Source organism: Abramis brama (assembly GCF_963993115.1).
Source record: "Abramis brama genome assembly, chromosome: 1".
Taxonomy (NCBI): domain Eukaryota; kingdom Metazoa; phylum Chordata; class Actinopteri; order Cypriniformes; family Leuciscidae; genus Abramis; species Abramis brama.
Genome location: NC_139963.1, coordinates 75,797,801 through 75,818,355, shown reverse-complemented (window position 1 = coordinate 75,818,355; position 20,555 = coordinate 75,797,801). Strand labels below are relative to the sequence as shown.

Genomic DNA, 20,555 nt, shown 5'->3' with positions numbered 1-20,555 from the left:
ATAATCAGCGCGTTCCTCAATCCGCAGCGGCAAGCAGAGCGCACGTTAGAATACAGAGGCCTGTGTGTGTGTATGTGTGTTTACTGTTCATCTCAGCCTCGTTGGTCTGTCACACTGCTCGTCAATGTCAGAATATTTGAAATGACCAATCAAATCAAAGTAGGCGGACTTTAAAGGGATAGTTCACTTTGAAATTAAATTTTGGTATGTTTTAGCTTACCTCAAGGGCATCCAAGATGTAGGTGTCTTTGTTTCCGCAGTAGTTTCAATTTTGATATTTTTAGGTCAAACCGTTCTTGTCTGTCAGTCATATAATGCAGGTCGATGGTCACTGGCTGTTTTTGGGGCCATTGGGATGTTTTGACATGCCCTGACATTTGTGCTTTTTTCAGTTATTTATAAACATGTTAATGGCAAAGGTGTAAATTCACTCTATATAGCACAAACGGGGCTACCATAATATGTAAGTAACATGTATGTACATGTTTGTATTTTTAAGAGAATAATGTTTATGCGTGGTTATTGAAAAAAATAAAAATGAAAGTTGCTGAAATAAGACCACAAAACACATACTAAATATATGTCCAAAAGACTTTTGACTAATGGATGTTGTCGCTTTGAGTTCTGGCTTCAAAATTATGTGAAAATAGTCTTGCTTTATCGTTCACATAAAACAATACCAAGATGGCCGCCGATGACAGAGCAGCACGGCATGTTATCAAACAAAGGATTAAACCTGAGATTTATACCACTATTGATGGCAAAACTATAGTGGAAGATGAACTGTTAAGCTTCCTTTGTGTCAAACTGAAGACTGTGCCTCAGGATGACATTATCCTGATGGCTGTAAATCACTTTGGATCAGAGTGGATTGAAAACTCCAAGAAGGTCCTGTTTGAACTGTGTCCTGGCACTGGGCAGCGTTGTGTAGCTCACAAAGGGCAACTGAAAGATGTCAACAATGTTAAGAGTTGTCTAAAACTACTGAATGAGGTTGGTGAGAATGTTCCTCGCTTTGTGTCCTATCACTTGGATGATTTACCATCAGTGACTTTTAATAGCCTCGATGTCTCTTGCCTGGTTAGTAAGATTGATCGCCTAAGTGTAGAGTTGGCCTCCATGAAAAATACTGTGAGTAAGCAGTCGACTGAATGTGAGAACCTTCGTGGAATAACTACAGACATTAGCAAACGACTGAGTGTGATTGAGCAACCCAGTGCCAGCAAGGGGAATGCAGCCACAACCATGGCCAGTGAGGAGGCCCAGCTCCATGGACCAAGTCACAGGGAGTCTGCACCCGGACCCTCGGCGTTGCCTGTCATTGAGGAGACAGCTGGCGGGGGGATTGAGGTGGCGATGTCCCCTGCATGGAGCCATGTATTAAAGCATGGCAAGCGCAAGCAACGTTCTGGAAAACGATCTACTGCTGCAGTACAGAACAAGGCTAGTATGAATCCTCCCAGAGAGAAGAAGACCTATGGAATAGTTGGAACTGGTGCTGTGGAGAACACACATGCAGTGACAACTAAGCTGGTGAGTGTGTTCGTGACAAAGCTTGCTCCTGACCTAGACTCAGAGACTCTGGCTAGTTATTTAAAAGAACAACTTTCCAGAGATGTGATTTGTCAGAAGATTGGCACTGAGTATACTCGCTACAGCTCTTTCAAAGTTACAGCTGAATGCAAGGAAGTAGCAGAGATGTATGCGCCGCAGCTGTGGCCAGAAGGGACCTATGTAAGGCGCTTCTATGAGAATCGCAAGCCTAGGGCTGCGGTAGGGGCAGGTATTAAAGCATCACTTGACACAGAGATGAGTGCGCCTGAGCCAAGGGCGTCCCATGCATGTTAAACAATGATAAACTGCTATGAGAGTTGTGTCTTATAACTCCCGTGGTCTGCAGCTTGGACAGGATGCTGGAGCGAGAGCCCAACGCACTGTTATTGACAAGCTCTTTGAGAATGCTGATGTGGTGTGTTTGCAAGAGACTTTTTTAGCTATTCAAGATCTGGATAAACTTAATACTGTGCATAATGATTTCCATGGGGCAGGGGAATCCACGACAGACCTAAACACCAGAATTCTGCGTGGCAGGATCCCAGGAGGTGTGGCCATATTCTGGCACAAGAAACTTGACCCTTTGGTCACTGTGATCAGGTTAGATGTGGACTGGTGCATAGGAATTAAGGTGATGCATAATAAGAATGTTTTTATAATCTTAAATGTATACACTCCATATGAATGTCACAAAAATTAAAATGAGTACTTGAATAAGCTTGCTTCTATTGGGTCTTACATAAGGGAAAGTGAATATACATCCATATTTGTCTTGGGGGATCTGAATGCTGATATATCAGATACTAATTCACTCTTTGGTCAACACTTGACACAATTCTGCAAAGATAACAAGGTTATTTTGTCCACTAAGGAATTACTGCCAGCTGATAGCTATACACATGTGAGTGAAGCTTGGCATACTATATCCTGGTTGGACCATTGTATATCTACAGCGGATGCACATGATTGTATAAAGGAGGCTGAGATCCTATATGGTTTGGCCACAGCAGACCATATTCCTGTCTCTATGTTCATAAACATTAAGGGTCTACCTGAGCTTGTCTGTAGTGACAGCCATAAACCAGGTGAGATACTGGACTGGACAAGGCTCACAGAAGATGACCTGCAATATTACAAGTTACTGACTGATGTGCACTTGAGAAATATTGAGTTACCTGTTGATGCAATTATGTGTGTGGATAGCAGCTGTAAGAATGTAAGTCACAATAATGACCTATGTGCAATGTATGATAGAATTGTGAACTGTTTAGTTGATGGAAGTGAACCACTAAGAAGTAAAGTGGTGAAACAACATGCTGTAAGACCAGGGTGGAATGACTATGTCCATGATGTTCATATGGAGGCAAGAGATGCATTTAGAAGATGGGTCTTAGCAGGCAAACCTAGGCATGGCCCAGTCTGTGAGCACAAGGTACGGTCTAATGCTAGGTTCAAATATGCTGTGCGTTTTATAAAAAGAAATGAGCAGACTATGAGGGCGAACTCTATGGCGAGAAAGTTACAATCTAATAATGTTTATGAGTTCTGGAAGGAGGTGAAAGTGGTTAACAACAGCAAAATGCCACTGCCTTCTAGTATTGATGGCATTACTGAACCTGAAAACATTGCAGAGCTATGGAGGAGACACTATGAGAACATTTTTAACTGTGTGAAGAGTGATGTGTTTAACATAGGAGAGATACCTCACAGTGATGGTGTAGTCATTGGGCCGGAGGAAGTATGTTATGCTATTGACAAACTTAAAATGAACAAAGCCTGTGGGCGGGATAGAATAACAGCAGAACATCTGAAATACGCTAGTCAAAGTATTTCAGTTTTACTTGCTCTATGCTTTTCTGGGTTAATGAAGCATGGCATACTTCCTGGATCCATGTTATCTGTCTTGCTAGTACCTGTAGTTAAAAATAAGACTGGTAAATTAACTAGTATAGATAACTATAGACCTATTGCACTTGCAAGTATACTATCCAAGGTACTAGAAGGGATCCTTATGGACAGGCTTGCAGAATACATAGCGTCAACGGATAATCAGTTTGGTTTTAAGAACAAGCATGGAACTGATCTGTGTATTTATGCACTTAAAGAAATTGTCCATAGGTACAGATCACGCAATAGCACAGTCTTTATGTGTTTCCTGGATGCGTCAAAGGCTTTTGATCGTATCAACCATGGGAAACTGTTTGGTAAACTACATGAGCGTGGTGTCCCCTCTTACCTAATCAGGATATTGCAGTTCTGGTATTCTCACCAAACTATGCAAGTCAGGTGGGGGATGAGTTTGTCAACACCCTTCTATGTCTCCAATGGAGTGCGGCAGGGCGGAATTCTGTCTCCGCTGCTATTCAATCTGTACATGGATAATTTATCTAGGGAGCTAAAGGGCTGTAGAACTGGCTGCTTGGTGGGGGATAGTCTCATTAATCATATGCTTTATGCTGATGATTTGGTGGTACTGTCTCCCTCCAGTGCTGGCCTGCAGCAACTTCTTAGAATATGCTCTCAATATGGACTAATGTTTGATATAAAATTTAACTCAATGAAGAGTGTGGTACTGATCGCCAGAACCAAGGAGGATATGAAGTGTGTCTACCCTTCTTTCTCATTGGCAGGTGAATCACTAGAGGTTGTAAAGAAAGTTAAATATCTGGGACATGTGATAAGAGATGACCTCTGTGATGATGATGATGTGCAGCGTCAGTGTGGAAAACTGTATGGGCAGGCAAACATGCTGGCACGCAAATTCCACATGTGCACTCCTGATGTTAAAATCTCACTCTTCAAAACCTATTGCACTCCACTGTATACTCCCCACCTGTGGTGTAATTTTAGTGAGTCGAAAATGAAAAAACTTCAAGTGGCTTATAATGATGCATTGAGAATTGTGCTTAAAATTCCTAGGTGGAGTAGTGCCAGTGAAATGTTTGTGTCTAACAATGTGCCCACTTTTAATGCTGTTTTAAGAAATTTTATGTATAGATTCATGTGCAGACTGACAGGGTCTAAGAATATGATCATTGTGTCCATAGTTGATGTTTCTAAGAGTGACACAAGGTACACATCTTGCTTTTGGAAACATTGGACCTGAAGCCTGTATATGTTTTAATGATGCCTCATCTGCATCATTCTTAAATGTTTTGTATTGTTTTGTACTTATGTATATATCTGTACTGTGTTGTCTCTATGGACCTCTGTGTCTTGAATAAAAGTTGATATAATACATTGATTTAAATTGGGTAAGACAGATTTTGCTTGGAAAGCCAATATGCGAGGGGGGCGTGAACGAGGAGTGGTTTACACCTTAGAATATAATGTCCCACCCACTCTGCATAATGAGCCATTCATTCAGGTGTGACACTGACTGAGCCACAATGCAAGGACAAAAGATATATTTAGAAGAAGACTTATATTGACCATTTAAGATTTTGCTTACATCTATCTTGTAAATATGTTTTGCTATTTTATTAAAAAGGTTACAATTACAACAATAATTACAATTTCAACAATATTTCAAGTGTACTCTTTCTTTGTAAAAAAAAAAAAATGATTATAGGCCTAAATTTTATCATATGTATTCATTAGTTTGAATATAGCCAACATTGGAACATCTAACATCTTAGTTGATGACTTTATTTTTGACAAAAATAGTATATATATATTAGGGCTGTCAAAAGATTAATCGCGATTAATCACATCCAAAATAAAAGTTTGTGTTTACATAATATATGTGTGTGTACTGTGTATAATTATTTTGTATATATAAATACACACACATGCTTGTATATATTTAAGAAAAATGTGTAATTTATATATAAAAAAATGTAAATTATATATAAATATAGTACACACACATATATTATGTAAACACAAACTTTTATTTTGGATGCGATTAATCTTTTGACAGCCCTAATATATATATATATATATATATATATATATATATATATATTTGATGTAGCAGTATATTCTACAGTAAAAACTGTACCCAAATCTAGTCAACAAAATGTTGTCTTATTTCGCCTGACTATAACGTTGTTTTTATGAAATATTAGGGCATATAAATGTTAATTTGCAGTTTAATATGTTGCTTATACAGACATTTTATTTCAACATATTTCAGTCGATTTTTACTCATCTCAGTATAGCCAAGCATTTTAGTTGATTAAAGCGGTTTATTCTTTCACACACAGACACGCGATTCATATTTAGGTCAAACAGGCAAACATTCTGTTTCAAACAGGCAAACATTAATTTGCGGTATTCAAACACAAATTCTGAGAACCTGAAGGGTACATATCTTTACAAATATGTACCCTTCATTCATCTACAGAAACGCTTCATCTTTTTGCGGTTTACATAGGCCTACACTAACGTTATTCCATAACGTTATTCCACATTAACACTTGAGAAAAGATAACTTAGCCTACCTCACTCCTCAGCGGGATCTATTGCTCACTGTTTGTTATGTAGGCTATATTATGCATCACTCGCGGCGCGCTGTGTTTACAGCTGATGGGCGTTTCACAGGACTGAAATGGTTCTCAGAATTTGTGTTTGAATAGCACGCGCTCTCCGGGGTGTGGTCACATTACATTTGAATCAGCTCTAATGAGCTCAACTGGAATCGCTCTCTTTTAATACTAGTGATGTTACGTTCGTGAACGAATCGCTCTTTTTGAACGAATCCTTTAGGTGAACGAATCGTTCTCGTTCACGTAAACCATTGACTCATATTTCTCGTTCACTGAAATGTGAAATCCCTCCCTCCACAGCAGCGCGGCGCTATTAGCAGCGCATGCGCAGCTCAGTGAACCGGTGTTTTCAACCCGTCAAAGAATGAACCTTGAGCCAATAGCCTTCGAGTATGAGATGTGACGGAGCATGTGATTTGTTGGATGTAGTGAACGAATACGCCCTTCACTGACTGTGACCGAGTTGCTTTTGAGTCTGAACCATGAACGAGAAAGAGATCTTATCGTTTGTGAACGAGTTGAACGAACTGGTACATGTCGTTCATGAATGAAAATAACCAGTTGTTTGAACGATAATGATGGCGAACCGATAGAGCTAGGTTCTTATGTTTGCATCAAAGAAACAAATTTACACTTTACCATTGTAATGAAAACAGGTTAATAACGCAAGCTAATGGTTAAATATAACAAAGACAAATTAACATCGTCATTTTTTACTTGGTTTGAGCTAAGGGGGGTGCACTTGACTGTTTACTTGATTTAAATTTACACTTTACCTGCTTTTCTTATATTTTGTTTTGTGTGTTTTAGTCTTAGTTTTGTGGTATTTTGCACTTTGAACAATTTACTTGACTACTTGTGTTCATTTTGTATTATCAAAAATGAATTCATTACGTTTTATTCATGTCATATGCACTTCTCTAAAAACTAAAACAAACCAAAAAAATATGACAGTATTGGTTAGGTCTCATTTGCATAAATGTCACGGTGTGACAAAAGTCAGATAAAGAGAGAGAGTAAAGTCCTCGTGAAGGCAGTACTAGTTGGAGACCTCTTGTGGATGGTGGCCGCATCACACCGCGAAATCTGTTGCCATGGCAGCGAGGCCAATTGCCTGATTGACAACAGGTGAGGAGAATTACAGAGAGCGTTGTGAGAGGAACGCGCATTAAGATGGGGCTTTAAAAAGAGAGAGGAAACAGACGGTCGGTGTGGTTCTCCTTCTGTGAGATACTGTGTTTTGTCGGCGGGTTGTTTATATTTGAAGCTGGACTGTGCAGCAGGGCGAAGATTGAAGCTGAGGAATGGAAAGGAGAGAGTGAAGTTTTGTCAACGAAAACCCAAGGGATATCGTCAGCAGTGGGAGAGACGCAAAGTGATGAGTATTTGATCCGTGGTTTATATGCACTGACACTGAAGTGGTGTGGAGCGTTTGGAAAGCGTGTGGCACGAGTGGATTATTACACCGAGTGAATTAATGATCTGTCTTCAACCTTTGTTCTTCCTTCACTGAATGTGACGATTACTACATCCGTTTGACTGTCTCTGAGAGAAGTGGAGCCCGTGTGAGAGACGAGAGTCGATCTGGTGGGAGAAAGACCGGTGGGTGAGTGCTGGCTCGAATGCACGGTGTGCGAGTGGAATGCAGTGCCTGAAGTGACGATTCACACGGTTTGTGTTATGGAGTGAAGTTTATCGTGTGGAGAAGTATTAATAGTCTGCTGTGCACTCGCTTCTATAAGTCTTTCACCCGCTGTCTCTGAACGGGGTTTGTTACATCCAGCGTCCAACTTACCATTTGAGACAGTTCTGCTCTGTGAATGTTGCCGACCCATTAATTCCTGTTGCATTGTTGCAGCGTACAGTTGAACTGGAGCGTCTTGCTTACAGCAATCTTCCCGTCTGGTGGTCTCCACACGTCTCGATCGAAAGCCTCCGCCCTGGTTGGAAAGGAGAGAAGGTATTCTAGAGGAATGTTCTATCTACTGTTGAATGGTCAAATCCTGTTGTGTTGATACAGTGTACAGCTGAAGTGGAGTGTCTTGCTTAGAGCATCCTTCCCGTCTGGTGGTCTCCACACGTCTTGATCGAAAGCCTCCGCCCTGGTTGGAAAGGAGAGAAGGTATTCTGGATGAATGTTCCATCTACTGTTGAATGGTCAAATCCTGTTGTGTTGATACAGTGTACAGCTGAAGTGGAGTGTCTTGCTTAGAGCATCCTGTCCGTCTGGTGGTCCCCACATGCTCCATCGGAAGTTGCTGGCCTGTTCAGGAAAGAGAAAGGTATTTGGAAAGAACGTTTGACATGCGGTTGAATCGTTAACCCCTGCTACCTGGTTACAGTGCACAGCCGAAGGGGAGTGTCCCGCTCAAGTGTCCTCTCCGCTTGGTGATCTCCGCATGCCCTGTTGAAGGTTTCCGCCCTGTTCAGAAAGAGAGAAGGTATTTCGAATGAACGTTCCATATGCTGTTGAGAAGTTAAATCCTGTTACCTGGTTACAGTGTACAGTCAAGTGGAGTGTCTCCCTCAAAGCGTCTTCTCCGCTTGGTGGTCCCCACCTGCTCCTTTGAGGGCTTGTCCTGTTTAGAAAGAGAGAAGGTATTGTAATTGAAACGTTCCATATGTTGTTGGGAAGTTGAATCCTGTTACCTGGTTACAGTGTGCAGTCAAGTGGAGTGTCTCCCTCAAAGCATCTTCTCCGCCTGGTGGTCCCCACCTGTCCCCACTGGCAGCCTCCGCCTGTTCAGAAGGAGAGAAGGTATCACTGTTGAACGTCGCATCTTGTTGAACCATTGAACCCTGTCGTATCGTTCCAGGGCACAGCCAAAGTGAAGTGTTCGCTTGCCGGGTGGCCCTCTGTGCCCGTGCTGCAAAGCATTGCTACTGTTCAGAAGGAAGGAGAGTAACTACGGCATGTGTCTCGATTAAAGTGTTGTTCTGCTGTTCATGGTCCCCTCCTGGCCCGGCCCGCTCGCCACCTGCGTCCTTGTGACCCGTCTGAGTCGAGGATCCCCGTCCTCGGGATACTTACCTCTGGGCAGCCTCCGGCATTCGTTCCATCTTCACTGCGAATACCTACCTGGTTCCAGTCCGAATGGGGTCCGTGTAGCCAAGTCTTCCTTGAGAGCCTTGTAAAGAGTACTTACCCAGTGGTTTACCTGAGTGGTGTGCGTCCTCCTCTGATTCCTCTCCGACGAGCCGCAGGGTGTCCATGAACGTCCATCCCGCCCCGGTCCAGGGGGCCCATCGAATTGCTTCTGGCGAAAGAAGAGATTTTAATTAGGACTTTTCAAATGTATCTGTTTTTAACTGAATAAAGAAATTGTTATTCCTTTATCCTCTGTTCTGTCTGGTTCCTTGACACGCTCCTCGAGGCGGTGCCCGGTCCCCAGGGGTGGGTGCAGTCTGGCTTGGCCCACCCCGACCTGTGACATAAACGTCAGCAAATAGCATTTCAGTTCGGGCTGTGAAGGGGCATGTATTTGGTTGGATCTACTGAATGCCATAATCACTGACTGAGATCGCTCTGTTTTGAGTCTGAACGAGAGGATCTCGTTCGTGAACGAATTGAACTAACTGGTACTTTCGTTCGTGAATGAGAGTAGCTACTGGGTAGATCGGTCATTTAGCATGTGATTCAATCTCATTCAAAGCGCAGTTATAGGTGTGCACATATAATTGTTTATTCACATTCAACATACAGAACATCAACGTTTATAATCCCAGATTTATGAATGTGTATGTCTGACTTAACAATTAAAATGTTAATTATGCAAGAAAACCTTGGTTTGGTCATCTGAACCACTTATTTATACTTATGTTATTAATTTAGTAAATAAGGCACAAATTTTAACAAAGCCAAATCACTTTTTTTTTTTTGTAACAAGTAAATACGTTCATTAAAACATAGCATAAAATACACTCTTTTTCGCCACCTGCTGCAGTATATATAATATGAAGAAATTATCACTGAACGAATCAGTGAACGAATCTGAACGAATCATTTTGGTGAACGAACTGAAAATGAACGAGTCTCTGGAAAGAATCAAAATTTCCACCACTATTTAATACAGATTTCACAAGCTGGGAATATTTGTTTTTTATAAAAATTACTTCATTTGAAAGATGCGATCTCAAGCTTGATGCCCGTGGGTATGTTTGCCTGTTTGACTGAATTTTCGCGGAGTTACAGATCATTTTCGAACGTGTTTCAAATTGGAGTTCACGGAGAGAGAGAGTGCAGAACTCGCATCATGTTAATTTTTCTTTATTTGTCAAAAAGCAAAACACTTTTTTTTTATTGTGAGTACACAGAAAAAAAAATAGAAACTGAACAGGATCGATTGATGTATAACACGAAAATGAAAAATCAAAATTAACAGAGCATTATGAACTTAATTTACATTGCTAAAAAAAAAAAACGAGCAAAACGCGCAGGCGCGTTTTGGTCCCCAGAGGGTTAAAGACATTGGACTGTAAGGCTAATAGCTATCATCATTGTCACATAATCAAAAAACACAATATGTTTAGCTTTGAAAACTTCAGACACTTTGCTGACGCATGTCTTGTCTTTAAGGTACTCCGTGGGCTTGCTCCACCACCACTGTGCCAGTTTATAAAACAGAAAGATAAGGTCAATAGAGTAACCAGAGCAACCACCAGAGGGGACTGCATAGTTCAATATAGAAAAAGTAGGATTGGAAACACAGCCTTTTCTGTCAGAGCCACACATTTTTTGGAATAGCCTACCCAATGAGTTAAGGGAGTGTAATAGTCTCTCCTCTTTTAAAAAACAGCTTAAATCTTGGATTAGGGATAATTATAATATATATATATATATATATATATATATATATATATATATATATATATATATATATATATATATGTGTTTTTTTATTTTATATATATATACTGTATCTACTTTATACTGTAATTAAGTTGAGGGTTGATGAGGTGAACAATATATTGTCTGTTTGAGGGTATGCCCATATTGTTTTAAAATTCCTGCTGTATTTATTACATTGCTACTGTATTTTATAGTGTATCTTTATTGACTTTTGTATTTTAGGGTGCCTGTTAAGACCTGGCTAGGGACAACAGATGGAAACTAGCACTTGTAGCTAACACTGGCTTGTTTACAGCAAGTAACTTGTCTGTTGATCAATGAGCATTGTCCCTATCAAATAAAAAAAATAAAAAAAAAAAATAATAAATTAAAACTTTTAGATATTTATCTTGCCATGCCAAAGCTTCTCGGAACTTATCCCGATCTAAACAACTATGAGTTTTACTCACCCAGCCACCTATGCTGGCGTGTCTTTGAACTTCCATGCAGGAGACGCCGGCAGAGATGTGGAAAATGGGCCGGCGTTGGGGTTCGGTTGAAGTCAGCCTGGGCACTGGGCTTCACCTCGGTGTCGATCTCCACCTCGTCGGATTCAATCCGGCATTATCGCCTTTTTCGAAAGGCCGCGGATCAAAATCGTCGGTGGATTCGGTCGATTATCCCCTCTTCACCCTTCTGGCTGACTCGACGGATCTCTCCATGGCTCCGACGCAGGAATGTGAATCATCACAACCTGTGTTCACTTCGTAGAGCTTCCGACTCTTCACATGATCCACCACAACTTAGGATGGCCCTCGCCAACGTTCGATCTGGAGTAAACAAAACCTTCATCTGCAGCGACCTCATCTATTCTAACAATCTGGACTATTTCTTCGCGACGGAATCGTGGATAAAAGCAGGTGATATCAGTCCTTTTTTCCGAACTGGTTCCCCCGGAGTATGACTTCTTTAACACTCCCCGGTTAACCGGCAGGGGAGGGGGACTTCAAGGGTTTTAAAACAATGTTCAGTGTCGTTTATTGTCAACGGCCACTTTTACGAGCTTTGAAGTCCAGGAAAATTCATTAAAATTCCCTCTATCCTATTCTACTCTTGCTAATCTATCGTCCACCTTCATCTAGCAACTTTATCAATGAGTTTTATGATCTCCTGGGGGATGCTTTGATGAGATATGACCATATTTTAATAATTGGTGATTTTAACATTCATGTATGCTGACCTGCTTCTGCTTTAGCTAAAGACATTTTAAATGTAATATCCTCTATAAATGTTGTTCAATGGGTAAATGGACCCAAACACTGTCACGGTCATACACTAGATCTAATACTGTCATACGGTCTATCGGTGGCTGATATTGAAATCAGTGACCTTCCACTCTCAGACCACAGACCAGTATTTTTTTCTACACTTCTTCCAGCTCCACCAATACAGCACCATCTCATGTACATTGGTCTCGCACCCTAAACTCACATTCCCAGGACATGTTTTCTGACCGGCACCTGGAGGCTGATAATGCTCTAATATCTGGCTCCCTTACTTCAGATTTAGATGTCAATGAACTGATACAAGACTTTAATGATAAATGCTCCAACATTCTTGACTCCATCGCACCTTGCAAACTTCAAATCCATCCCAAACATAAGTCTCAGCCATGGATAAACAGCGACATTACGCCAACAGCGCATACGGCTCGAACGAAAATGGGAGAATGACATGCTCCAAATATCATTCGAGATGCTGACTGCCTCGTTAAATAATTTTCAAAAGGCAAAAAGGGCAGCAAAGAACAAATTCCTGTCTGACATCATTAAGAGGAATTCACATTGCTCCAGAACTCTCTTTTTAACCATTGACTCTGTTGAATTCAACCTGGTTTGAGCTTCGAGACAGTCATTCATGCTGTCATTTCCACACGACTGGACTACTGTAACTCACTATATGTCGGGCTTCCCCTGTCTGCAATCTCTCGTATTCAAATGGTCCAAAACGCGGCTGCCCGTTTGCTCACCGGCAGCTGTAAATGTGATCATATTACCCCAATTATGCGCTCTCTACACTGGCTGCCAGTTCGATATCGAAATCTTAACTTTCACCTACAAAGCTCGTTGTAATCAAGCCCCTAAATATCTCTCTGATTTTTTTGCATTTTTTAACATAATCGACATCGGCCAATATCCAAGTATATCAAGCCGATTATTAGGCAGGCGCATCTGTGGGCAGCCTAGTGTTGTTGTTGTTGTGGAACACGTGTTCGACGCACGCTACGTCATTCGCCAGCAGAGTGAGCAGACCTCATCCAGTGCTTAAGGAAGGAGCTAAGTTCCTTGGAGAAAACTGTAAGGATTAAATTCTGAAATAAGAAATAAGTAATAAAAAAGAGACCAATGCACTATAGGCTAGTGAAGGACTGGCTCTGCTTTGCTAACGTCGTCGTTGCTAGGGTTGGGTAGCTATAGACAGACCCGGTGCTAATACGGCACTGGTGCCTTAACGACCGTTATCTACCGGACCGAATATCAATGCGGATTTCTGTGCTTCATTTCGGTGCTACTGTTATGCCTGTGCTTCTCTTGGATGCTCTGAAAACTGACGTTAGAATAACAGAAACATCGCTTCGCTGCACGTGACGTTAGTCAGCAGCTAACTTTAGCATACCGTTAGCTAGTAGCTGGATTAAACACGGTTAACCCTCTGGGGTCGACAAATGCGCCCGCGCGTTTTGCTGGATTTTCTTCACATTGTAGCACAATAAACATAAATTACTCCATCATTTATGGTCATACAGAAAAAAGAAATATAAAAAAAGAATCTGTGATATTTCTACTTTTGTATGTGTCCACTTACAATCGAATCAAAACATTGTGCTTTTGTAAAATAAAGAAAATAAACAGGGTGTGTTATCTGCCTCTCCGTCACGGTGAACTTTTTTTTCTTGAGCACGTCTATAAACTGAAACCAAACTCAGCAAATACTTGTCACACATTTATGAGCCATATACTGTACCTTTATAAACATTTAAGTGTGTACTTTTAAATGATCGGATTCAAACTGAAAACAAATATTCTCTGTTTAAGTAATTTGTATAAAACCAACCAGATGTCCAGTATCTCAAACGCTTGCTCATTATTTTTAATTTGACCACGCCCACTCGCGCAAAAGAGATTCACATGCAAATCTCCACATGGAACGCGAACGCGCTCGTTACCTCAAAAACAAAGCACGAAAAAACTTCACAAGTCTCTGCTTTTCGTCGAGTTTGAAAGACGCGCCGTGAGCTTACATTGGATTTACCTCAGAAGAAGAAGAACGCGATTTGAAGACAAGAAAGATGTAAGGTAAGAAATTCTTACATATTAGTTTGTTATTGTTGCATAAATTTCACATTGCAGTTGAACTGTTGCTAGATATATGGTGAATATTATAATATTTAGACCCGTGTTTACTGTTACTGTGTTTGTGGATATCTGCTCAAACGTAGATATGTATATGGTAACCATAATGTTTTATATTTGAGCGCGATCGCGTTTGAATGCATCATATTTTGGAGCGCGATCGCGTTTGAAAAGCAAACGCACCAAACGGCTTCATGTTTTTACTATTATCTCATTTCATCATAACGAATGGAAACATTTGACGTAACATATGATAATATATTTTTCTCTAGCTTAGTTGTTACTGAAATCTTTTGGAAGATTTATAGGCTGCTATAGGTTATTGTTATTATTATTTTATGCAGCACTGCGCATAGCCTATGCCAGGGGCGGACTGGGACCAAAAAGTGGCCCTGGACTTTCTGGCCCACAGCAGCCCACCACATCCCACATAATAACACATTGGCACATTAATGTGCAGAATAATTTTTAACACCACTTATAGCATAAAAAATATAACACAATACAAAAATAAATGCTTTTTAAACATTTGTTTTAAGTAAGAACATATATTAGGTCATATTTGTAAAACAAAGGGAAACAAACAGAAGAACATTAAGACACAACATTATTAATATAAAACTATCAAGACAGAATATTAGCTAGTCAGGGGGAGCTAGAGCCGTCAGAGCCTGCTGAACTGCTACTCTTTGCGCCAAATCTATTATCTTAATTTGAAGCATTTCACAGCATCTACCTCTAATGCTTTTTGTAACATGTAACTTGTACACGCAGGCGGAGAACGCGCATTTATAGCTGACAGTCGGCTGTAGTTCTCTCGGTGTGTTCAAGTGCAGCTTTTTTCCCGCGACGCGAGGCGACAACACAGTCGGCTTTCATCAACGCTAGTTCATCGGCCTCGGCTTGGTGTGTTCCAGGACGTGAAAGGGGGCGTGTTTCAAGATACGCAATGGAGTAGACCAAACTAATTAACAGGGAGGGCAATACACTCACAAAACACTTGTCGGCCACGCCTGCGCGATCGATTCACTCATCTATTTGCGTAGAAAAGAAACGTAATGATTTCCGTCATTTTATATATATTTGTGCACCGGGTGGGCCGGCCCACTTTGGCCAGCGGCCCACCGGGAAAAGTCCCGGTGCTCCAGATGGCCAGTCCGCCCCTGGCCTATGCCTTCAAGGCACAACAAACCTGGTGTTCATTATATTATATATTGTTGGAAACATTTGTGTGTGTGTGTGTGTGTGTATTCTGTGAATTTTAAAAAGCAATTTTAACCAGAAAAATCAAAAATTTATTCCCAAAATCGTGCAGGCCTTTCTCTTGATATCAGTATTGTCTGAAAGCCTATTTGTTCAGCGCTGAGTTTCCTACGTGCGTTTGAACGCTCCATCACGTGAACTGCGCCTGGACAGGAAATGCAGCGCGCTGCTCAGTCGTTCGTGTTTAAGGATGATGAGAGAAGATTCAGAGACCCTTTTCTTTACTTTCGTGTGCATTTTATGAAAAGCAAGTAAGTTTCTACTACTGTTGCATGTTTGTACTGCGTTGTGATGAATATTGTGAAATTTATGTATGTTCACGCGAACTAGTTTTATTTGTTGAACTGCGTGACTAATTAGTGTAGTCATGATGCCAGATCGTGCTGTAATATGCGACATGTTTCCTGTATGCAATAATTAGCCCTCTATATGTCGATTTAGACCTTATTTGTGTTAGTTATTTAGAGATATGCTTCTGTGTTCGAGTGCAGTGCATTTACTGTTTATTTGGTGCTACCTGCATCGAGTGTTATAGTGATACAGTGTCATTCTGCATAGCCACTTAAAGGTGCAGTAGTACAGATATTAAAGGGCATATAGTGACATATTTTGTTGCACTGTATTAACGTAAATTATTATTTTATGTACTGTACTGTTGTGAATGATGACAATGTTCCTTTATTTGTTTATTAATCAGTTATTATTACCATTGCATTATTTCTTTTTCTTTCTCTCCATTTAGACCACATACACTTGAACTTGTATATTGGCATCCTGACCTTGAAAATAAAGCTGATAAAGGATTCTCTGGCCGGAATCTTTCTGTAGTGCTCCCATCCTAAAACGAACCACTAGTCCATACTTTACAAGTATTTTCACTTTTTTTTTTCTTTCAGGGCCCAGATCCCACTGAGTCCTGCTGACTTCAACATTCACATGAGTCTCTGTACATGAACATGGTAAAGTGAAAATCAAACACCTTGGAAATGAAAGGTATGTACAATGTTTTTAGGAATGGCACAAAGGTCTCTGTCTTTGGATCATTGCTTTCAATAATGTGCTTTTTTTGTCATTTGTTTTGTATCTTTGGATTATGTTGTGTTGTAAATAAATCCAAACAATCAAAAAGCCATTCTTTTTTAAATCTCCTCATTCTTTGTGCAAGGTTGCTCAGAATGATAGGGCCTGATAGCTCCTAATAGGGCCGTTAGGGGAGGGTCTTTGTCTTTCTCAGGTGTGAAAACAATACATATTAATGATGTGATCACACCTCCCGCATAAAGCTTTCTCACACAAAACACGTCGTACAAATTTTAAATCAACATATTGTCTTATCTGAATGAGCAGTCAGGGTGATTTTCACATAGTTTTGGAGCAAATATTCTAGGCTACGTGATACAATTTTCAAAAGTCTTGTGAAGAAATAATCAGTATGGGTTTCATGGCCTTATTTCAGTGCGATTTTTTTTTTTTTTTTTTTTTTTTTTTCACAAACCACGCATAAATGTCATTATCTCAAAACTACAAACTTTTACATACATGCTGCTGATATATTATTGTAGCAGAGTTTGTGCTGAATACAGTGTAATTAGACTTTAGCCATGAAAATGTCACAAGGAACAGAAATAAGCACAAATGTCAGAGCATGTCAGAACACCTCCTGGGCCAGAAAACACCTCAGACCCCAGAGGGTTAAAATACATTAACATATACACATAATAATTGAAAGACAAGAGTGTTATGGCAATTCATTTTACTTCATGTAACTTGCATGACAACAGGCAATAGTTTAGTGGAAAATTGCTGTGAACTGTGTCTAAATGTGAGCTGAAGATCTTTGCAACAAAAGGTGTCACGTCAACTCCACATCCTGCCATTTCTTAGAAACAGTTCCTCTTTTTCTGGGTCAAGAAAATAAGACAATACAGTGTCCTGATACAGATCTTCTTTCTGAATGATCATAACAGGAACACAGCAGAGTGAGGTGTGAGGGATGAATAAAAAGGCAGCAGAAAACTCTGAAGTCTGTGTGTGAATGGCCTTTTTGCAAGAATGAAGTACTTCAAAGGCAAGTGGGTTTGCTTTTCATTGCAGTCTCACCACTAAACAGATAATTTCTGCAACAAGCGGGACAGCACCAACATGTGTGTTAGATGGTTTAAAAAGGTTTGATACATTAACATATACAGACACACAGGGTCCGAAATGATCTTTTTGGCTCGCGTGCCACGGGGACTGGTAGATGAAAAAATCCACCAGCCAAGCATATTTTTTACCGGCCAAAATAATAAACAGCCTTTTTTTTGTCACATATACATTCATTTCAGTACATTTAATTGGGATAATAAGGTATTATGTTGAATACAAACATAGAAAAATTGTCCAGAGCAAAATTTGAAATGTAGCCTATAATACAAAAAATCTATATATTAATCAAAATGAGAGAAATATATGAAATATTACTATCATTGGGGTAAAAAAATATATATTTTTGTCAATTTTGTTACCTGACTCATGTGAAAGGGAAGGCAGAACGTATACATTTATATAATATACATTTGTATATTTACTTACGTAACCTTGGTTCCCTGAGAGATAAAGGAACGAGTATTGCATTGCAAACACTACAAGAAAAGAACGGCCATGGTGTGTAAACAGGCGGCTTAGATGGGTGCGCGGCCTTTGCTCTCCTTTACTCTCCAACTGCCAGCAGCAGGGAGGACAAATAAACGGCGACCGCTTCTTCCAGTGGAGGGAGCTTCACATCCTTTTTCCTCAGTGCCGTCAACAGATGAGAGCGTTAAGAGGCAGAAGAGTGAAGGGGGCGCTGAATATTTCATATTTTGGTATGAACATTCAACCACCAGTGTGGCGGATAGCCTTTTGTTGTTTCATAATCTTGTAAGTGGGCAGTGCTTTTGTTGAACAGAGTTCTTTAGACTGGATAAAAGAGGGTGAAAGTGATTAATAGAGAAGGTCGTATGAGCTTATTACAGTAATAACAGCTTATTACCACCTATAGTTACGTTTTAAAGTCAAGCGTCCTCTAGCGCTGCTGGTATGTCTTGTGCATGTCTCAGGCTGTACCACCAAAGAAAAAATAAATTACTTAAGCCTTGTATTTTTTTAATAAGTTTTATTAATAAAGTAAAGGCATAGAACCAGTTTATTTGTAGTGCACTGACAATAGTTTTATATAATTTGTTTATTAATTAAATTAATAAACAGACAAAAATACCTTGAGATATGTTTGGTAATTGTACCTGAATGAATTAAATTGCTACATTTCAGATTAATATATTTGTTTTCCTTAAAATTTTAATTAACAGTAACTTAAACACTTTGCAGTTTGAATGATGTCCTGTATAAACAAAATGATGGAGACAAAGTATGTTTTAAACCATCTAACACACATTTTGAGGATTTTTTTCTACACATGGTTGGTTGGTCAGATGAGAGGAAGTTAATAACCACAGGAGGAGCTGATGATGTTTAAAGGAGGAGCTGTAACTATATATAATGCAGAAGAAGACTGACAGAAACAGAAAATGGCTGATAAGTGTGATCTGTGTCTGCTGGGACTGATCATTCTCTCTTCACTTCTCACAGGTAAAGAAATCTGTATTTTCTCTAAAGACATTTAGTGGAATTAGTCTGGAAAGAGTTCATTTGAACATGCTCAGTTTATTCTTGCACACATTCACGTTGTGATCTCAGAGTTGTGTATTGATACACACAGATCATACTGTATTATTCCTGATACTGGACATAGTGTCACTCAAACATCTGATGATGAAGAATTATCTTCATATTAAGACTGTGTCAGTGATTTGAACAGCTCTCTGATAAAGACTAATAGTTTATTCTGGAGAGTGTGTTGTTTGCTTTAAGTCAGGAAAAATACTATGATTTAAAACTTCTGCTTTTTATGCTGGTGTGTTTTATGTTTCATTTATTAATATATATCATAATGATCACTGAGATATACTGTGTTTCAGGAACCAGTGGAGTGGATGATGTGTTCATCAGTTCTGGTGAAAATGTCTCTCTGTCCTGTAATAAAACTCTTTCTGACTGCAAATCAACTACATGGATCTACGATAACAGACATTCAACAGTTAAACTGATTACTGGAGGGATAAAGAATAAAGACACAGAGAGACATGAGAGACTGAGTCTGGAGTCTGACTGCTCTCTGAACATCAAGAACGTCACAGGAGAAGATTATGGATTATACATCTGCAGACAATATGTTGATGGCAGACAACAAGGAACTGATGCACATGTTTTTCTGCATGTTCTTCATGGTAAGTTTATGATTATGTGGTCAATTTAAAAAGGGCAGATTCTCCCTTTAGACTCAGATGATGATTGAAGAGTCTGTGATTTGTGTCTTGTGTTCAGTTTCAGTGTCTCCATCATCATCATCTTCATCATCATCATCTTCATCCTAACAGACTAAGATCAGTCCAGGCCGCTCTGTGACTCTCTCCTGTCAGTTGTATTCATATGCTAGACTCTCTTGTGATGCTTGGGTCAGTTCTGAGGGAGTTGAGCTGTTGTGGGTGAATCAGACTGGTGTTGATCTGAAGACAGACTCCAGATATCAGATATTATCATCATCAGATCAATATCACTGTATCATCACTCTGACTACAACACTCCTGAATGAAGATGACAACAGAGAGTGGAGATGTCAGCTTACTCACAGAAATCAACTCGAGACCTCAGTCAGATACACTGTCAAGTATTCAGGTGAGAAAACACTCTTTTCTGACAGATTTGTGAAAACTTCCACAGATTGGCTCTACTCTTTCTACTGTACGTTTTGGAGTTGTAAAATATTAGTGGTCATAAACTGCATAACAATCCTTATAATTCCCAATATTGGCCTCCTACATGGGTCATACACACCGGCGGCGCCAGGGGGGGTCTTGGCGGGTCTCAAGACCCTCCCAAAAAACACCTTGCCCCCCCATTTGACCCCCCACCCCCTTCCTGATTAAA

General features: G+C 40.0%; 1 long non-coding RNA gene across 1 annotated transcript; it reads left to right on the top strand.

Moving 5' to 3' along the window:
- The first annotated feature begins 19,099 nt into the window (after positions 1 to 19,099).
- LOC311067837 lies at positions 19,100 to 20,155 on the top strand. The gene is made up of 3 exons (XR_014603292.1): positions 19,100 to 19,157; positions 19,547 to 19,855; positions 19,953 to 20,155. It is a non-coding gene; the product is annotated as an uncharacterized lncRNA (long non-coding RNA).
- The last annotated feature ends 400 nt before the right edge of the window (positions 20,156 to 20,555 follow it).